The following is a 21348-nucleotide window of genomic DNA, read 5'->3' on the forward strand; positions in this document are numbered from 1 at the left end:
GGTCCCAAAGATTAAGTAATATTCTCAGAGAGAGGCAGTAATCAAAATGTTTAGAGATTTAACCTTGAAATTTTCTTTTTTCGTTGTTTTTTCCCCATTTTCTTTTCTTTACATCAAAGTGACTGCTACCACAACTCTCCATTTTTGAACCTTGGAATGTTATTAAAACAACCACTGCTATACAAACATGAGCTTGAGGACATGAATAAAGTGGATTATTTCAGTATGAAATGAACAAGAGTTTAAAAAAGCCTTTTCACAGTGGGTAATATCCTGAGGCAAGTGTTAAAAAGGGTTACATGTCACCACAGATCTTTCCTGTTATGGCTAATACAGCATGGAGTAGCCAGGGCACAAGGAACTGTCAGTCTTAACCACTTAGCATGGAAGTGTGACACTTACAGGCTTTATCATCTCCCTATAAGCCCCAGGCCAATTTAGTCATATACTTAGCATTTCAATTTCCATAAAGGAAATGGTAACAATGATAAAAGTCTTCAGAGAGTGAAAATAAACTTAAATTTCTGATTTATTAGACATTATTAGACATTCCCACGTTAAAAAAAAAAAAAAAAACCCTGACATTGACTCCAAATCACAATTATAAAAGCATGGCAAATAAATAATTAAACATACGTGTAATTGTTTGGGAGGTGCCAGTTATTGTTCAATTTTTAAATGATAACATTTACACACTAAGTATGTACAGAAGAAAGTCTAGTAATTTTCTGTAGTTTTTCAATGATCTCTGGTGGTTAATTAGATCATATTCAGTGTTTATTTAAATCACAGTGTATTTACACATTATGAAAGCTGAAAACCTGGTCATGCTAAGTTGTAGGAGTTGTAATCTTAAAAAATGTGAATTATTATTATTATCTTTGAATATAGGCTGTGTTAGGAAGGTTACAGATAACTACAGAGAGTGAAAGAAGGAGGTAAAGAGGCAACACCATCCATGGACATGCAGATTAAGGGCACTAGATCCACATACGGTGATGGTGTTAGTGTTTACTTCCAAGTGCATAAGCAATGGGGATGCTGAAGAGCAGAAGCACCTGCTCAGCAGCTGGCATGGCTGATCTCAGTCCCATGGTTTCCTACATAAAAGGTGCTCTCCAGGCCGGGCAGTGGTGGCACACACCTTTAATCCCAGCACTTGGGAGGCAGAGCCAGGCGGATCTCTGTGAGTTCGAGGCCAGCCTGGGCTACCAAGTGAGTTCCAGGAAAGGCGCAAAGCTACACAGAGAAACCCTGTCTCGAAAACAAAAAAAAAAAGAAAGAAAAGGTGCTCTCCATACACAATGGAAGGATTTTCAGGCGTGGGGAAAGAAATTATTACATACTCTTGAAAATGAATACAACTAGAAATAATCATATGAAGCAATTAAGTCAGTCCCAGTTAGTCAAGCATCACATTCTAGAATTCCTGGGTTCAGGCTTGTAGACACACAAAATCATACACGTAGAGATGACACAAAAGCAGAAGAATGGGACTAGTACTTGGGAGGGAGGACAGTGGGGTGAGAAGCATATGCTCCGAGTCCATTAACTATGTGTATGAACATGGCCCCGTGTAAAAAACAACAAGAAGCAATTTGTCCAGTCTTCCACACAGTAAAAAGAGTAAACTTATTTCACTGCACTTAAAATAGTGGGACATATTGTTTTGTTTGTTCAAATTTGTCTTTACCTGTTCATTGATGTGAACAAGCCAAAACCCATAATTAGTAGTAAATACATTAATATCACTCACCACAGATTTAGCTCCTCATCATCCTTGCCTGAGGGAAAGCTAGGAGAAAGATGTGGAAGCCACTCTGTGCCTTAGGGAAAACTGCATTGGACACACTCATCAAACACATTCTAGCAGGAAGCACTCAGGAGACATACACTGATTCAAATTAACTTGCCAGGGAGCCAGTGGCAATAAGAGCTTTCCTCAACTGCCTGAGCTCCGTGGCATGATGTGGTATAATGGCTCCTAAAGAATTCTTTGTCTTTAATCTCCAAACCTATGAATCAGGGTAGGTTACAGAGTAAAAGGAACATTGATGGCATTAATCACCTGATCTTAAGATAAGATTAGTCTAGATAGGACACATGGCTTTGATGTAATCAAGTTTCCTTACAAATGAAGGGGAAATCCAAAATAGCAGAGATGGAATTGTAGAAGATACTTGACCTGGTGCTCCTGGCTTTGATGGTGGGTCTATGAGTCAAAGAAATTAGTTGGCCCTAGAATCTGGAAGACAAGGACATGTAATCTCTAGAATTTTCACTAAAGAAGACAGCTTTCCCAATACTTTGATTTTAGACCCCTAAGACAGACTTTGCACTTCTGATTTACAGAAATGCAAAAAAAAAAAATCCTTTTGTCTTGTCTTTTAATATTAAACTTGTAGTAATTTTTCAAAACAGAAGTAGGAAACCAACAAAAGCACTACTAAGTCAGGAGTAAGCAGAGGAAAAGGTCCTCTTTCTCAAGTGAACAATAGCACCATGATTGAAGGTTTCCATTCCCACAATCATTTGTAGCTTTTCTATTGAAAATACACACTGTATAAATATTATTTGGCATGAAAGAAAATAACTGAGTTTATGCAAAATATATAAATTTTGTTTTCTCTATGTAGTTGTTTTACTATGATCATGCAAAATTAAAACCACACATAAAGATCTTTTAAAAGGTAAGCATTTTAATCAATTCATTCTGGAAAGTAGACATTTATTTCTTGTTTTTTTTGGGGGGGGGGTCAAGACAGGGTTTCTCTGTGTAGCTTTGCGCCTTTCCTGGATCTCGCTCTGTGGACCAGGCTGGCCTCAAACTCACAAAGATCTGCCTGCCTCTGCCTCCTGAGTGCTGGGATTAAAAGCGTGCGCCACCACCTCCTGGTGACATTTATTTCTTAAGCTACAAATTAATATACTTGGAAAACATTACTTATTAAAAAGTCTACTCATTTCACAAATTAACTGTATTATTTCCTAAAATACTGGGATACTAACAGTTAACAGAAAATAAAATCTTTCGATCAAAATGTTTTAAATATATACTAGAGCAAAAATCACTGTCCTGAAGTTATGTACAATATTACTTTTATTGTTTCACTTAAGTGTATTTCTATAATAACTTAACATTAGGAGTATCTCAGAGAGAGCATATGCTATTAGCATAAAATTATAAATAGGAGAAGGACCCAGCATCAACAGTGTAGCAGAAACCAAAGGCCTTGACCCACACCAATGACTCTTTGCAATGAATACTTGGAAGTAAAGTTATATGGATAAAAGACTTTCCTGGGTGACTCATTGTGGCACACTACAGCTTCCATGACAAGGTCGATTTTTTTCTATTTTTTAATTTTTTTCTCTTAAATTTTATTTTATTTTATTTTTTGGGGGGAGGGGAGGTTGCAAGGACAGAGGGCAGACATGAAGGGAGAGGGAAATGAATGGGATACATATTCATGATGTGAAAGATGGAAAGTATAAATGAAAAGAAAGTTAAAAAATAAATAGAAGAAGGAGAGGGATAAAAGGAAAGGAGGGAGAGAGGAAAGGGTGGAAGAAGAGAAGAAAGAAGAGAAGAGAGGTGTAGAGAAGGGAAGGGAGAAGAAAGGAGGGAGCCATGGGGAGAAGGGCAAAGCAGGGAAGTGGGGAGGGGAGGGAAGGAGAGGAAAAAGAGAACATATATGTATAATTGTTTTCTTCTGGAAAGCAAAAGGTGCTATTATCATTAACTTTAAAGTCAGTAATAATGTTCTAAGTGCAGAGCCAGGACTTTCTTTGCTTCCCTCTGTTTTGTTGTCCTAGCTTTCCTTGTGTGGAGAGTACAGGTATGGCAAACCTCACGAGAGACTCTTCGAAGGTATCACCTTCAAGGCACAAGCTCATCTTTTTAATCCTTGATGTTACTCTCAGATTCTTCTTCTTTAGATTGTTGCTCCATTACGTACTCTGCATCCCATAGATAAAGCAACAGATGGCGAGAGCCAGGACATGTTGCTCTGGTTTGGGGTTCTTTGAACAAACCATTTAATAAAGAGCACCACTACCCACCCACTCCCACACACACACACTTTCACTTCTTCATTTTTGTATTGAAGACAATGGTTTCAGTGATTTCTGAAGTATTTTGGAATATGCAATGCTGGGGTTCTAAGGAATCCGAGCTCTGCACCTATCAACCTTTACCCTTAATGTTTCTGGTCCTCAAGTGGAAAGCTTATGCTATGGCTTCTCTAGTTACGTCTTCAGTTCATGAGATACTTCTGCAAGAAGGAAATAGTCCATGAATAGATTAATTGCTAATGAAATGATACAAGAAAACTAAGAAATTTTAAGGGTGGATGTCTTTTTGAACCCACCATGTGGAAGATAGACCTGCTTATTGCCATGAAATATGACACAGCTTGGAACACAGAAACAATTTTGTATGCATAACTTAAATTCATCCAAAAAATAAATTTGGGTAAGGATGGAGAGATTTGTACAAGCCATTTTAAAGGCAGCTTAGATATTACATGCATCTTTGAGTCTACCTAGCTGTTAATGTATATTGTCATACAAGTAAGTAACATTCCTAGGAATTGCTATTTTCTGTGCTGGCCTCTAGACTACAGGAGAAATTTTTCTCACTGTTGAGTATGATATTAAACCCTTCCCATTTGTACACAAATGGTATGATTTCTAAGAAGTGAGCAAAGAAACATTGTGTATCAGTTCTTTGTTAATTATCTAGGCCTCCTTCACCCTGCCAAATCATTATAGGATACAGAGTAACTAGAAAAAAAATGTTAACAGCTAAACAGACAGCTAGAGACCAAACAATCCAACCACATGTCCTGTGCCCCTAATTTGTACTGGCCTAGGACCAAGTTTTCCACATTACTCTTCTTTTTTCTTTCATTGTCTTTCAAGGTGGTACTGTTAGATAAGATTGGCCTGCTTCTGCTTTATTTCATACCTTTTCATGTGCTTGGACACATTTTTCTCTACCTGTTCATCATTCAATAACTTTTGACAATATTTTCCATGTAGAACTCTTTATTTTCCAAAATCCAATCTCTTCTATAGTCCAAACACTTGGACTCAGGTCTATACCACCCATAAGACCACTAGTAATCCATTCCTACGTGCAATTTATTAATCTTTGATATTTTTCTATTCTTGACTCTTAAAATATGGTCTCCAATCAAGAAAAGACCATAGACTTGGAGGAGAGAAATCTCCCGTATGGATCCATTATGGCAGAACATTCAAAATTTCCCAGGATATCAGAGTATAGAATGGGTACCATTCTTCCAAGAGTTAGAGAAGACTATTGTAGGTGGTTGTGTGACATATTGCCTTTAAGTATTTCATTTATTACATAGATTTCAAGTAAGCAATGATCTTATCTGTAATATACTCACATATCAATAATATCTTTTAATGAGTACATTGTGAATGCTAAGTAGGCATATGCACTTTAAGTGTGTGTCATGGAGCAAGCCAGTTTACTTTGCCCTTGACCTTCCTATTTGTAGCTGCTCTTCCTGCTCAAACCTCCCTTCTGTTTTGAAGGATGCGTCATTTGTCCTCTTAGCAGAGGGCTAATCTCTACCAAGATATAGCATACAGAAATAACTGCCAAGCATCAGTAGTTTATCTCAGATAAGTAAACAAGGTCAATGTCAGAATTCATATTCATTGTTCCTCTCTTGGATCTGAATCGGATTCTCAGACCTGATAAGATACACAATGTTAGACAGGGGCTGGGCTTTCTACTGGTGAATCCAGTTGTTTGGAAAGATGTAGGATGATAAGTTATCAACAGCTCGGAATCACATTGGTTGTCCCATCTTCAATTATGAAAAATGATTCCTCACATCCCTGTGAATGAATGGATTCCTAACTAATCTTTGAGCATTATTCATATATAATAAATGTATTTGATGAATGATTGCTTCCTTGACAAGAGTGGGTGTTCATACAAACTTGGAAGGTGCTTACAAATGGCTATTTCTTTTCCTTCTTTCCTCCTGTGCATTGGTTAGTCATCCTGCTTACATCTATAAAGTTTTTGATATATTTTAATAGGCTTTTATTTGAGATGTTGCCATAGCAAACTGTTAATTAATTAAAGGCAAGGTCTATGCTACTTTAACTTATTTTAAAAGGGCCACCAGATAACTTGTGTCTAACCTCTACCAAGGTGTGGTATATGTACTTTGAATTTTAATTATTTAGTTCAGATTTATAGACTGGCTCTAATTACTATGAATGATCAAAGGCAGCTTGTCAGGATGCTGGCTGGTCATTTGGAACAGACCTTTGGTTGAGAAAACAGAGTTGGTGAGCTAAATCGCATGCCAAGATCCCAAGGATGCTGTATTTTCATTTTTTGAAGACTTTGTTCCAGAGAACAGTAGATAACTAGGTTAAGAGAATATTAGTCCAGTTTTAAAGATTACCTTAACTATTTTACTTAAAAAAAAACAACAACAACAGATGATTAGGTTTAAAGAATATGAATTCAGTTTCAAAGATTACTCTTTAGAGTATATGCAAAAAGACCACAATTTTGTGAGAATTTCATGCTGAGTATCAGCTTAGAGTTATCGCACTGATCTGATAATCTTCCCTCCTCATCACTGCAAAACCTCATCTTCCAGCTTTCACTAGTCGTGGGCTTCTAGAGGATAAGAGTGGCTGTACTTCCATGTGAGGTGGCAGGTGCAGACTATTGAGAGCAAGCCACAATGAGGCGGGTCTACATTCCCCATGGGGGACCTAGCACTAATGTAGGCTGTTTTCTACTGGCATGGCAGATTTCAGGAAAGACACAATGTGGAGAGTTACTTTTCCTCAGAGAGTTTTATTTAAGATACAGAGGATCATAATCAAGAAATACTTCAAAGGAAATAAGGGTTGAAGGGAAACTGGGAGCTGCCAGTGAGAGACCAATAGGGAGACGTCATCAGTAGTGCAAAATCTCTAGCAGCCAATGCTGTTCATTAGAGAGATGGCACACACACCCCTGCCCGTGAAACAGAGTACACACTCAGGAAAATCAAGTGTCAGGAGCACATGAAGCTGCTCTATATTCTTATTTACACCTTACCCTTGGGTTTAATATTAAAGCTCTAGATGGAGCAAAAAGTCAGTAAGAGAAAATGAGTTAAAAGAAAACACATATCAAACAAACAAACAAACAAACAAACAAATAAATAAATGGTAGGAGTACACTTCCCAGTGTGGGGATGAAATGGGCCAACAGCCTAGGAGGGGGAGGTAGGAAGGGAGAAATCTCTTAAAATTGAATGAGAAAATAAAGTTATACATTAGATTATAGTATATCCAAACTACTCAACAGCAAGAATTGTGAAAAGTCAATGAATTAATTAATACCTTATAGTATATAAAAAGTATGGTTCAGAGGCATGAAGGGCAGTCTCACAGAGCTTGTTTCAAAGGATAACAATGACAAAGAAACACGTTGCCATCTGCTCCTGTCTTACTGAGTTTAATTTGCTCAGGAACTAGTTATGTCAGCAGTCATAGATGACACATGTAACACAAAGCCCGCCTTCTACACTGCTTTTCCTGCTAAATGAAGCTAGACTCAATATGTGGTTTCTAAACATGGTAGAGGGGAAGAGAGACTACAAAAGTATAATATCCAGTGTTGGGCCCCATAAAGCCCAGGCGTGAGGCCCAGTGTAACTTCCCGAGCCTAGCTCGAGTTTGGTGACCTGTCTTCGGACACAACTTCTGCATGTGAGTGACTTAACTCAACCCGACCTAGAATCACTTCTGCCTAAGTAACTGCTGAGATAGCATCATTTCATTGGTCTGCTATCCCCACCCCATCCCTCATCACCCCAACCTAAGTAAGTCCACTCCTAATGCAATAAAATGAGTTCCTGCTTTGACAAGACTCCCAGCTCAATGTACTCCTCTCTGGTGGACAAGAGAGGTTTGGGCCGTCGACACTCACCATCCCACTCAGCCCCAGGGAGAGACCGGCTGGACCAGTCCTGCCTCAGCCCTACCTGTTGGTCAGCCCGACAATCCAGACGCATTTCTAAAGTTTTATTTATTTAAATTTATTTTATGCACATGAGTACTTTGTTTTTATGTCTGTGCCCCATGTGCATGCAGTGCCAGTGAAGGTCACAAGAGGGCGTCGGATCCGCTGGAACCGGAGTAAGAGATGTAAACCACCCTCTGGATGCTGAGACCCAAAACTCATGTCTAAACAGCTGAGCCATCTCCTCAGCCCCTCAAATGCAATTACCTACTTGTTTTTCTTCTGATTCATAAGAAAAGAAGGAAAGAAAGTGGTAAAGGAAGGAGGAAGGAATAGAGGGATGGGAGAGAAGAAAGTAACTTTCACAAAACATCTGTAAGACAATCAAGGGAATATAAATTAAATATGAACTAGGCATTTGAAATTAAAAAAAAATGTGGCAGTTGGGTAGGAGATATGACAAGACTGTGTTAAAATGTACTTCTACCTGACTAATGTATGTTGCTATATATTTAGGGAAATAATACAATGCCTAAGTGTTCCAAAGTGTAGACTGGAGAGGAGGCAGTTCTGTGGTTCATCACTTCCATGTGATATGCAAGGACGTGTGAGGGTATGGATATGCACAATCACTTTTCCTAAAGAAATTACTCTAGAATGGGGAAAAAAAAAGAAGAGAAACAGACTTAAAATGTTGGAAAATGAGTTAAATGTTGAATGTGTGTCATTGGTACTTAGGCACAATTGTCTATTTTCTCTACATATACATATGCTTAAATTTACCAAAATAAAAGTTTAAAATGAATGAAATTTTCAAATGCATAGGATATTTTTAATAGATTCTTTGTTTTATTTTTTAATGTATGTGGTAGTTTCCCTCAATGATAAATGTAGCATATTACCTATATTATTATAACTTAACCCCTTAGAAGATGGTTTGAAATAAAAAAGAGTAATGAATTGATTAGAGAGATTTTCCTGAGGAAAAGAGATACCCTTCCACTGATGACATCCTTAGGGGCTGACAGTTCTAAGTATGCTTTGGTATAATGGTTAAGGATCAGTTTACTAAAATCTCCAATGAAAACATCAGAATTTGTGGACATGGAGAAGTGGAGCTGGTGCCTACATGGAGTTTTCACCCTTATATTCTAGTCTCTTTGGTGCTAGAAGGTACTCTACAGGATACTGAAAGAGAAACATGGACAGCAACCCATCCACAAAATCTTTTACAATCTATCCTATGTGAAAAATATCCTAGAGCAATGGTGGCACAGAACTCGTGGGAACAGCTAACCAATACCTGATTTGACTTGAGACCCACCCTTTCAGAAGGAATCCATATCTGACATGGCTTGGGTATCCAAAAAACGGAGACTAGATAGTCCAGAGACCTAGGGTAAAATCAAACACTGTGCGTCTAAAAAATCAATAAAATGATTCCTAATGATATTCATAGATCCGTGCCTTTTCTAGTCATCACCAAGAAAATTTCATCCAGCAGCAGATGGGAACAGATGAAGAGACCCACAGCCAGACATTATGAGGAGATGAGTCTAAATTGGAAGTCCCCATCAAAGTTTTCTTCTCAGAGCTCAGGGAATCCATTGGAAGATTTGGTGCAAAGATTGCAAGAGACAGAGGGAATGGAGGACACCAGGAAAACACTGCCCTCTGAGTCAACTAAGCAAGGCACATATGAGCTCACAGAACCTGAAGCAGCAAGCACAGGGCCTACAGGGGTCTATGTCAGGTCCTCTGTGTGTATACTATAGGTACTAGCTTAGTGTTTTTATGGGGCTCCTGACTCTGAGAACAAGTGTGTCTCTAACTCTTTTGCCTGCTCTTGGGACACTTTTCCTTCAGTTGGGTTGCCATGTCCAACTGGGTTGACAGTTTTTGCTTCATCTTAGTATATTATATTTTGTCATGTTTTGTTGTTATCTCTTAGAAGCCCGTTCTTTCCTAATGAAAGACAGCAATGGAGTGGATCCAGACAGAAGGGGAGGTGGGGAGGAACTGGAGGGGGAGTAGAAGGAGGGAGAACTATAACTAGGATATATTTCATGAGAAAACAATCTATTTTCAATATAAAAAAAGAAAAAAGAAGAAATATGGACTGGATGAGAGGCAGAGAAACGTGCAGAATGTAAATCAGAGGCTGGGAGGAATGCTCTGTGAACAACAGGACTTTCTTACAAACTCAATGCTGCTTTCCCACTCTTGATGCAACAAACAAACAAACAGAAAACAACTACAAAAAGTTGTGGATGATTCTACAGAGAAACAATGATACTCCCTAGAATTAATGAAATGCAGTATCTGAAAGTGGAAAATATATGAAGGCTTAATAAATTTGGGTGTGTTAGTTAATAATTCATGTCTGTTGCAAAAAAAATACAGATCAAAATATACCTTATGGTGGTATTTTATTTGTACTGAAATGTGATTTGAATTGTATGTTAATAAATAAAGTTGCCCAGGGGTCAGAGCTATTAGAGCCATAGCAAGAATGTGGTGGTGGTGGCGCACGCCTTTAATCCCAGCACTTGGTAGACAGAGCTAGATAGATCTCTGTGTGTTCAAGGATACAGCCAGCACTGGAGACACACGCCTTTAATCTCAATACCAACCATAGAAGACCTGGCAGTCTCTACAGACAGACAATGACGAGGCAGTCATGTGTTTGGGTTTACAACCAATGAGAAGGCAGAACAGAAAGACTATATAAAACAAACACACAGGAAGTAGGTCCTTTTCGGAGAGCTCTCTTGGCTAAAGAGGATTGCTGAAGCAGGAAGGGTAAGGCTCTTAGTTCTGACCTCTTGACTTTCTTCTCTGAATCGGCTCTGTGTTTCTTATTTAATAAGATAGTTGGTTACATCGACAATACCTTCAATGTTAGGGGCTGTTTTGAGGTATAATCCTAATTTTACATCATGCACTAAAACTAGAGACAGAAAAAAAAGAATCACAGTAGCTCACTGGACTGCTGTCATCGAAACCTCTGTTCACACACACTTACTGGGAAGACCTCTTCTAGCTCCAGGGCTGAATCATCGTCAGAACTGCAATCAGTTTGCATGGAAGAAAGGTTCTGCGTTACTCTGAAGATCTGTAACAAACAGAGCTGCTAACCACGAAAACCAAGACCTCTTAACTATATGATTTACACATCTATAATCTCCTCAGGCCTGCAATTAACAACTCTTTAAATGTAAAGTTCTAATTCATATGAGGTAATATTTCACCACATAGTCATAAGAAAGACTCACAGCTCCCACATTTTATTTTAACTATGCAAAATGAAGGAATGTCTAATTAGTAATACTACCTTAATCCCATTCCTAGATAGAAAAATAACCAGGCTTCTCCTGGGGATTACATTATATAAAATCTATCATTTTCTAATTAATTTTATTTCTTATTTAATCTCAATCTTCTGAAATAGTCAATGATTCTGATGCTACTTTAAATATATTAAAATAAGTGAGAAGCCTTTCCTTTCTTTATTGAACTTTTTTTTGCCTTGTTTTCAATAGATTATCATTCCTGGGTGAAAGTGAGTTAAGTGAGTTTGGATATGTTTGGACATGGTGACTATTCTAACAAATTTGCTTACTAATTCTTTTAAAATGGAAGAAAAAGTCATACCATAAAAAGCAAATAATAAGAGAAAACAAGGATAGAAAGGAGAAGGGAAAGAGAGAGAATGTAGAGAAAATCTGCTTTTCTTTTGCTGGAATAGTCTAAGAAGGGATAAAAAGAAAGCCGGGCAACTTTAACTCTGAATCCTTCAAGTTATCACATGACTCCCTTTACGTAAGTAACAACACTCATATTCTGAGCATGCCTACCAACTATTCTTGTCCTTCATCTGAAGCTGTCTTTCATGAACCTGCCAACATAAAAGGAATAAACCATTAACAAAACAATACTGATATATATCACAAACCAATTTGTCTCGATATCAATGGTAGGCATGCTGTTCTCTGTTAAATAAATGTTCTCTCATTTTACAAATACAATTTTAATGAAGATGCAGTAAAAAAATAAACTTTTTAATAGGCTATTTTATGACTGTGCTAAAAAAAGTAGTGAAATACAAATTGAATTAAAAATTAGAAATAATCCCAGTACTATCTGGTAGTATGGAAAATAAATTACTTTCTGTTTTGAATAAAATATCCCCCTATGTGTTCCTAAAGATATACTTCATGAAACTCATCTATGCTCCATGCAGCCCAGGAGGGCACATAATGGTCACACCATTGCACAGTGGGATATCCCACTAGAACTAAATATAAGACACCTTTGATTTCCTTGCTGAGGACTGTCTAACCTAATTTTAGATAACCTGAATCTTTCCCTGTGTGAGTTTGTACAAATGAAGCTCTGGTTCTATTGTCCTAGAAGCAGAGAAAAATATGCATAAATTGACCTTTAAACGACTGTTTTGATAAAAATATAAAGGGGAAAAGATTGTACAGCCACATACATACACATACCTGTGCCTTCAACCTTTCTAAGAGAATTAAATTTAAAATTCTATACTCCTGGATGGATACTGCTTATAAAACAACCACTGACATTTAAATAAGTTAGTTTTCTATCCAAGGGAATATTCAGAAGTGTGATCTTTTCCCAACAGAGCTGCCATTTACCTCATTCTTAAAAATATTTTGTTTCAAATTTGCCTTAATCAACTTGTTCATTATTCATCCTTTCTGTGATCAATGTGGATATGAAACAAAAACACAAGAAGGAGCAGCTCAGAGGAGGCAGTGAGCACGTGACTTCCCTCGGCATGCACGGATTTCAGGAGCAGTCTTTGCAGATCAAGACTCCACTAATGAGCCATATAAGACTGTCTTCAGTGAAATTAATACTGTACTTTTCTACACATGCATCATGGCTAAGCTTGTGCACTACCAACATTTTCTTAAGAACTTCAAACATTTTTACTAAAGCCATAAAATACAGAGCATACCACCATCTGTGCTGGAATTATATGAATTGTACATTTCTGTTTTTTTTTATTTCCTTATTGTAGTCAAATAATGACATCAACATGGACCTGTAAGAACTCCCCAGTGCCATGATTTCATGTATAAGAAAGTCACTGGGAAGTGAAGAGATGCTTTACTTACTATTCATTATCTCTCAAGAGTAGCTGGATGAGACATATAATAAAGTCCAGCAGGTTATGCACAATATCAATAAATTAACATAGAACAAATATATCAAGAATATTCTTTAGGGTATCATGAACCGTCTTGATTTTTTTAGGAGAGTTGAGGTAAATGTCATAGTCTTACTGCAATAAACCTGTTTGACATTACTGAAATCACAACTAACACGTAGATAGATGATTTTATCTGTTTTTTGTTTTCTACCTATTTATCTGTATTTGGTTTATACTAATTATATCATCAAATAGATGTTTATGTAATAAATTCAGTGTGTTCTTTAATTTTTACAAGAAATTTTAATATAATGCTACTGATGTTAATGTTATCTATGTTTTTTAGTAGTAATATTTTATTAATAATATAATTAGTAAATTATCATCAGTACTATTAGAATAAATATTGTTAGTATCTTATTATTAGCAGTAGTATTTTCTCATTCATTACTATTAGCTTTGGACAAATGAGAAATGAGATTGTGAGGGCAAATGCCTAGTGTTAACTCCCAATATAAACACTACACACAATACCTTTCCATTTCTCGCTATGAGATGATATGTGGAAAGGTCTCCATATCAGAGCGGGACATAAGCTAAAAGTCAGAGGTACAGTCAGAAGGAAGATAAACAAGAGAAAATATTTAAATCAGGAAGAAGTGAGACAAACTAAACAAGAATTCACACTTTACAACAGGGGCAGCTGAAGGACTTCAGGCAATAGAACTGTGGACTGTATGCAAGGAATTCCTTGGCTTAGCACACTGAGTACTGAGAAGAGAGGGAAAGGTAGCTTAGTAATAAGTTGAGGGTCACTAAGAATTCTAAAATTGGACAGCATTGAAATCAAAAGCTAGATACAAACCAGAGTAAATGGTGTTACAAGCACAATGGAAGGAAATTTGAGAAATTGAGACTGGGTCAAGAATTTACTATCTCTTGAATGCCTAGTGCCTGAAAGATGTGGGAATCTGAAAACAAAACAAAACACTAGGATCAGATTGTCTGAAGGTCTGATATAGTGAGCTAAATTAAAGAATAATACTTCAGGAATATAATCCTGCAAAGATCTGCACAGTTGCCTATCTGATCACATGGCAAATAAACCAAATACAGTATATGTCTTGGAGGCACTAACCATGAATATCTTCTAAGCATACCCAATCCTGGGTCCCCTTTGTCTACATCACATAGGTTACTCAACTTCTCAGTGTGATGAATGACACAGTGAATGTATTAAATAGCAGCATATTTGAGGGAGGGTTACAATACATCAATAAGCTTAACACCAAAAATAATTTTCTGACATGGATATATCCTTACCATCAAAGTATTGCATTAGGCAAAAGAAAATTCGACTGAATAAATAAAACCCAAAAGAAAAAAAACAAATGTTAACATATGTGCTTTGATAGGTTCACAGAGACAATTTTGGAATTTTGGAAAGCAAGCTTGGGGATAAAGTAAAATGAGTCAATGTTCGATGAATATATGGATATTTTGTTTGGGAGAGCAGAATGGCAGTGGGCATTTGGGAAGTTCTATGATTAGATCCTAGCTTTGGGAAAGGTAACTATGGCAACAGATGATTTATAAAGTCAAGGTCAAAGCAAAGGGGCTCAATTCGGAAGCTGTTGCAGTACTTTAAAAGCGAGATAAAGAGGATACAGACCACAGCTATGACAATGAGAGTACAGCATGTTGCAGTCTTGTAGCACATGGAATGAGTGGGATGGAGATTATGAAAGAAACATTTCTTAAAGTGAAATGATTCTTTATTAGAGGGATGAAGAATATACAAAGACCACAGAATCACATTTTGCTGCCTAGAAACATCTTGTTTATTAATAAAGTATCAACCTCGCTCATGGCAGTTGTAAAGTTTCAAAATATGTTATGGCATCAATGTACAAGGTTCCATCACTCATACATGTATTCTTATACATGTAACTGGTGCACCTTTTTATTAAGAGCTCAATTTTTCAAATTGCTTAACATTATCATTCCAAATCATATACTTTTTTATTAAAATCACTCAAAATTAATTTAGATATTTAAACATATTATATGTACTTTGGCTAGTGCAGCATATAAATACAAGCTTAAAGATGGCAACATCACAGAGTGGGTGATCCTTCCAGGGTCATTTACATTTACCTGACAACATTGTTCACCTGCTTTGTTAGTGTTGGTCTACTCCACTGAGCTTGAGAAACCAGCATATCCAAAAAGTTAGGAGTTTCATTTGGCAGAGTGGCCAGCACTGATTAGCAAAGCAACTGGAAGTACAATCACCTTTGTTTGCACTTTTTTGTTTTTTGTTTCTCCTTTTAACTTCTAAACTTTAGCACAGGTGAAAATTACATCTAAAACTATCAGATCATTTATATAGCAAACATGTACAAGCTGTCATAGCTGGGTGAAAGATGAATTGTCTTTTTAGACACTTGAGCTTCTCTTGACTATTCTTAAATATCTACTTCATTTTTCCAAAATGAGCTGTGCACTCTTGGACCTGAAATTCTAATACATGGTCACTCTTGCACTCAACACTGTTATTTCTTCCTGGATGAAGAAGATTTCTTACAAGATGCTAAGTCTGATATAAATGATTTTCATCTACATTCCGAAATGGCACACTTCATTTTATTTGGAATACATTACATCTAGTATTACCTGCTGTCAATGACATTGGATAATTGTTACTATTTTTTGAGTTTTAGGAACCAGAGTAAAGAGTAGTTACAAACAGATGTACAAATAGACAGATGGACAAATGGACTAGGGTACAAACTGATAGAGTTACAAATGGACATATGTATAAATGGACAGATGTACTTCACATTCATATAAAAATAAGGTTCGGAAAGAATTGATCAATTCCATTATCTGAGAATTTCATACATGTTTACAATTTTTGAAAGAGAAAATTACTTAATAGTTTACTTGTCAAATGGAAGACAAAAACGGAGTGAGATAAAGTAGTGCAGGCACATTTCTCTCTTGCTTTCGAAGTGCATTGATGGTAGAATTAAAGTCGTGCAAAGCACTGCCTGATGAATCTGATGAGACCATCTCCTAGTTCTGTCAGGTCCATCCTATTCTTTTCTGCTGCTTGTGTAAATGACTGTATCCTGCCTGTGAAGTTGTTCTCAGTAACATAATGGGTAGTAATCGGAAGAAGATAAATACAAGTTCAGGACGCTGTTCTGAAAGGCTCAAAAACACTTAGAGCACAGGTTAAAATATTTAGACAGCTTTTATGACTATACATCGAGGAGCCAAAAGACAAAACAAACACATGCTTTCATTTCTGATCCTTAAACATATACCACTTATACATTCCCAACATGCTGACCGCTCATTTCTGCCTTTTATACAGTAGGCTCATACTTTTGAATTTATTTATATTGGAATCCCTGTGCTTTCTCTAAAATTCAAATAAGTGGGAATATTTTATTGTTCTAGGGCCTGGCCCCATTTTTTCCATTGCAATTAGCAAAACAGCTGTGCTGAAATGCAGGGCAAATGAATGATGTCAAAATAAAGAAAATATGTGGAAGGGACTAATCATGCTCTAGAAAACAACGGAGTAATTCTGAAATAGCAGGGCAATGATAATGTTAGCTGGTGATGCTATGCTAATAACTGCTATATAACAATGTGGGTAACAGTATAGAAATGTTTAAAGCCACATTCAGTTATCAGCTAATGTCTGGCACTCAAACTGTCTTAGTCTGATAATGTTTGGTGCATGTCATAGCAAAATTTTTTTTTTTTAACTTTGGATAAATTAATCCAAATCAAGTGATGTATTTTAAGGTAAATATATAAATATAGTACTAAGAAGTTTCAGATATTTTATATAAATTGTTTTAATATCAAATAATGCATCATTAAAAATCATGCAAAATTGATAGAAAGATACATTTGTCCCCTAATTTAAAGTAATAATTATAAAGTACAAGTACCTGTATGTTTCACATTGACATAAAGCAAAATGAAGCTTATCTGGCTTTATAGTTTTGTATAGTTTCAAGCCATAGATTTGAATAAAAAACTTGTATCTTTTGGTGTTTAGTGTTGGGTTTGAGTTTGTATGATTTTATATTGGAAAGCTTTCTACGACAAATCACATTCAAAGGAACACAGCCAGGTTCCCAGTGTGCAAAAATACAGCCCATCTCTGAGAAGGCTCAATCAAAACTTCAACTGGGAATTACCCAGTGGTAATAAATATAGAATGTCAAGGGAGGGGGTAAAGAAGCCTGTCCTATGCTGAACAAAGGGAGAATGTTCTTGGCACACAGAATGGTTTCCTCTCATATAAGAGCCAATGCTTTATATACCATTGGAGCCACTAGTCTAAATAAAAAAAAAATACATGAACTAGGGAAGGAAAAGAAACCTAGGCAAATAAATTCACAACGATTATCTGATATTATTATCAAACAAATTATTTGGTAATTGCTGCAATGTTTCTAATATTATGTGACTCCTTTGGAATGGACATATAAAGATGAATAAATGTGTTTATATATATTTTTAATAAGTGGCTTTTGAAATTGTTACACCACCACAAACAAGAAAGTGGATTTATTATTTTTTGTAGATTACCACATTTAACCTTCAATATCTCTAGGAACTAGGAATTAATAAATCTGTTTTAGGTATGATAAAGCAGAGGCTCAGAAAAAGCAAAGTTAGATCATGTGATTTCAAAGTTCTCTTTTCATTTAACTGTGTGAACTACAGTGAACTAATTTTTACCTACTCAGAAATAATTCCAAAAAGTAATATTTATTATCTACTATATCCAAAATTCTCCTATACATTAGGTATGGGGATATAACCTAACCCAGAATCATTTCTGTGGGAATATGACCTTTTCAACATGCAATTGAAATATTAAAATTATTTAGATAAAGAGTACATATATTATACAGTGGTATAATTTCTTCCAGTATCTATTTTGAAGATATTTGATAACTGAAAATAGCAAAGCAAAAAAAACAGAAGAAATTTTATGTTTAGTCATTCAATCAACCAATCATGGAGTCTTCCCTATCTTTAGACTTCCTGTTATATAAAATTATAAATATCAGTGTGCTTTATGCATGCTTGGTTTTCAGAAACTTGAGCCTAAAATTACTATAACTAATACATACTATATGTGAACAGAGAGATGATCACAACTTTAGAAGGAGTTTGAAGGAAGGAGAGATATATATTGGATTCAAGTAACTCTCATGTATGTTCATTTCATCAGAGCTTACAAAATTCCAAAACAACAACTGGTCCTGGCGTTAGATATTTAAACCTGAATCACTGCAGTTTCTTAAATGTTTCATGGCTCTGCACATTAGAGATCCTCAGGAAAAGACAGAATGTTAGAAGTCGCTGAATCCAGGCAACATATGGAATTGGAGTCCACAAAGCTAGTGGTAATGCACAATAGAAACTTAGACTCATCTCCTCAACCAGAAATAATACTGTGGAGTCCCATAGTCTGCAATCACTCAGAATGGAATTTTTTAAAACTACTCTTTTAATATCTGGGTTAGAAAAATAACTATTACTCATGCCACAGTCTTATATCATATAAAGTAAATACAATAAAATGTGTATATTTGCTCTCACTTGTGCTGTTTAGAACTTTTAATATTTTTGAGCCTCAAAAAAGTGAAGACAAACTTACAATCAGACGTAGTTTTCAGACTGTTTTAGATACTAAAATATACACATAAGTCTTGTTCTTTTCCAGAACTGCCCACTAAGGATAGCCTGGAATGCCCTGTCTTTCTCTCAATCCTTCAGCTCTTTCCTATTGCATGTGGTGGCTGGGTGACTGTCTTTAAGACCTCCTCTGGAAACAGAAGAACACAAAATAGGACGCATTTCTACATTCTGAATGCTATTGCTCTTGTATACTGACAAGACATATCAATTTCTTTCACAAATGTGTTTTAGGAAAAAGAGAGGAAGTATCTATCTATCTATCTATCTATCTATCTATCTATCTATCTATCTATGATTAGAATATCAATAATTTTTATTATTAAACTTCCATTGTGTGAGTAGAGTCTTGTGTTCTCAGTTGTGTGTGACTGAGAATGTATCCTACTTTTATTATAGACTGGTAATACCTGCTTGAATCATATTGCTCATCCACACATGCTCAACTTAGCAACCATAGAGGAAAATAATGTCAAGTGTCTGTATGAAGGCTTCGGTGACCTTTGCTTTTCCATACTATGGGGCAAGTAATGTGCAAATTATTTACCCAAAGCAACAAAAGCTGCAGCAAGGAAACCGCCGTGGGACCTGAATGAAGGCTTTGTGTCATTTTAGAAAAGCTGTCTTTAAAGAGACAGTCCATCAGTTATCCAGATTATTTATATTTATTTTTTATTTTTAAGGTTGTAATATAATTATATCATTTCTCTCTTCCATTTATCCCCAGACCCTCCCATGTACCTCTTTTTCAGTTATTATGATTAACATAATGTACTGGACCCTGTTCAGAAAAGTATGCCTCTTTGTCTTAATCCCAAGTGGAAAGAGGATTCAGGATTTCCTCAGACGAGTGCTGGAGTTCAGGCTGTGCTGCTTTCCTGACTTAGCTGTGCTGCCAGTGTTGGCCATCTCCGAGCTTCTCTACAGAGCTTCTTAAGTAATGTGGGGATGCAGATAATTCTGTTGACTGAACAGTTTCCAAAGATGGATGCACAGATTATTAGGTCAGATTTATGATCCAAACTAAACTTGTTCATGTCTTCACCCCCCCTTTCCCTCTTCTCTCACTCTCTTTAGCATCTACATCATAGAAATCTCGATACATTCATAAAGCCATAAAATGATGATCATTGTAATACATAACCATAGGTAAAGTCAAAGCCGAAAGTGAATTTTCATTTTTAGATAATAATTGTGAAGTTAGAAAGTTCTCCTTTTCTCACAGCCCTTAGCTATCCTCTCTCCTGAGAAGTCGGGAGGAGATGATTATATATTTACTTGGCTATTCTTTTCCAGATAAATTATTAAATGTGCATATGAGTACATGTGGACATGTGTGTGTGCGTGTGCGTGTGCAAACATATTGTGAATTTACAGTCTGTCTTTTGATAAACTATATGAAATTTGACCTGAAATGCAGAATATCAGTTTAAGTTTCATATATTAGTTGAACCAGCTTGCTCTTAGAGTTGTCTTTTGGAATGATAGTACTCTTGTACTACAGCCTAAAACATTACGCAGAATCCCCATTGCTATGAATCATATCTTCAGTTGCAAATATAGGAAATCTAGTATCCTCTGCCTTTCTGCCAGATTACATACTTGCACTATTAAGTATTTTTCAAAAATTAGTTAACTTTAGCCTGAATGCCCAAAAGTTTCTGCAGTAAGCTTTACATTTCAAAACATTGTAATATAGTTTTACTTTAGACATATTTAAAAATAAATATTCTCATGTTCTAGACTCAAATATAGTGCCCCACATACACCCTAAACTCTAAGTTGCCAGTTTGAGAGATGTACCCTTCTTTCTTGTCTTGAAACAGACATGTTCTTCAATTAATTTTATTGAGGATATCTTCTGTGAGCATATAAGGCTTTCAAAATTATTATGACTTTTAATATAGCAAAGGATGGCTATGGAAGCAGGAGCAATAACTAGAGGGAAAAAAACAACAGTATGAAAATCTGGGCCGGGCAGTGGTGGCGCACGCCTTTAATCCCAGCACTCGGGAGGCAGAGCCAGGCGGATCTCTGTGAGTTCGAGGCCAGCCTGGACTACCAAGTGAGTTCCAGGACAGGCACAAAGCTACACAGAGAAACCCTGTCTCGAAAAACCAAAAAAAAAAAAAAAAAAAAAAAAAAAGAAAAAATCTGGAGTGCGTAAGAAAAAAAAAGATGAATGAAAAAGCGCACGTTACTGATATTATTCAGAATACATCTTTATTCCCGCAGCTAAGATGCAGTGTGTATGTGCAGAAGAGACAGTAAACACACACATGATGTGGAGCTGGTTTTGTCTGGAATGTTCTGGCTGTCAGTGTAAGCAATTAGTGGCTATCTGGGAAGGGATAAACTTGAGAGTAGCTGAAGAACATTGTGCTTGGTGTAAATTTTGTAGTCAGCTGGA

General features: G+C 36.4%; 1 protein-coding gene across 10 annotated transcripts in view; it reads right to left on the reverse strand.

The window, feature by feature from the left end:
• The window catches only part of Magi2 (membrane associated guanylate kinase, WW and PDZ domain containing 2), a 1438220-nt gene that overhangs the window by 1390698 nt on the left and 26174 nt on the right, over positions 1–21348 (reverse strand). The gene's annotated exons all lie outside the window — the stretch shown is intronic.

This window comes from Peromyscus californicus, unplaced genomic scaffold, assembly GCF_007827085.1.
Source record: "Peromyscus californicus insignis strain IS unplaced genomic scaffold, ASM782708v3 Scaffold_6__1_contigs__length_162567912, whole genome shotgun sequence".
NCBI classification, from domain to species: Eukaryota; Metazoa; Chordata; class Mammalia; order Rodentia; family Cricetidae; genus Peromyscus; species Peromyscus californicus.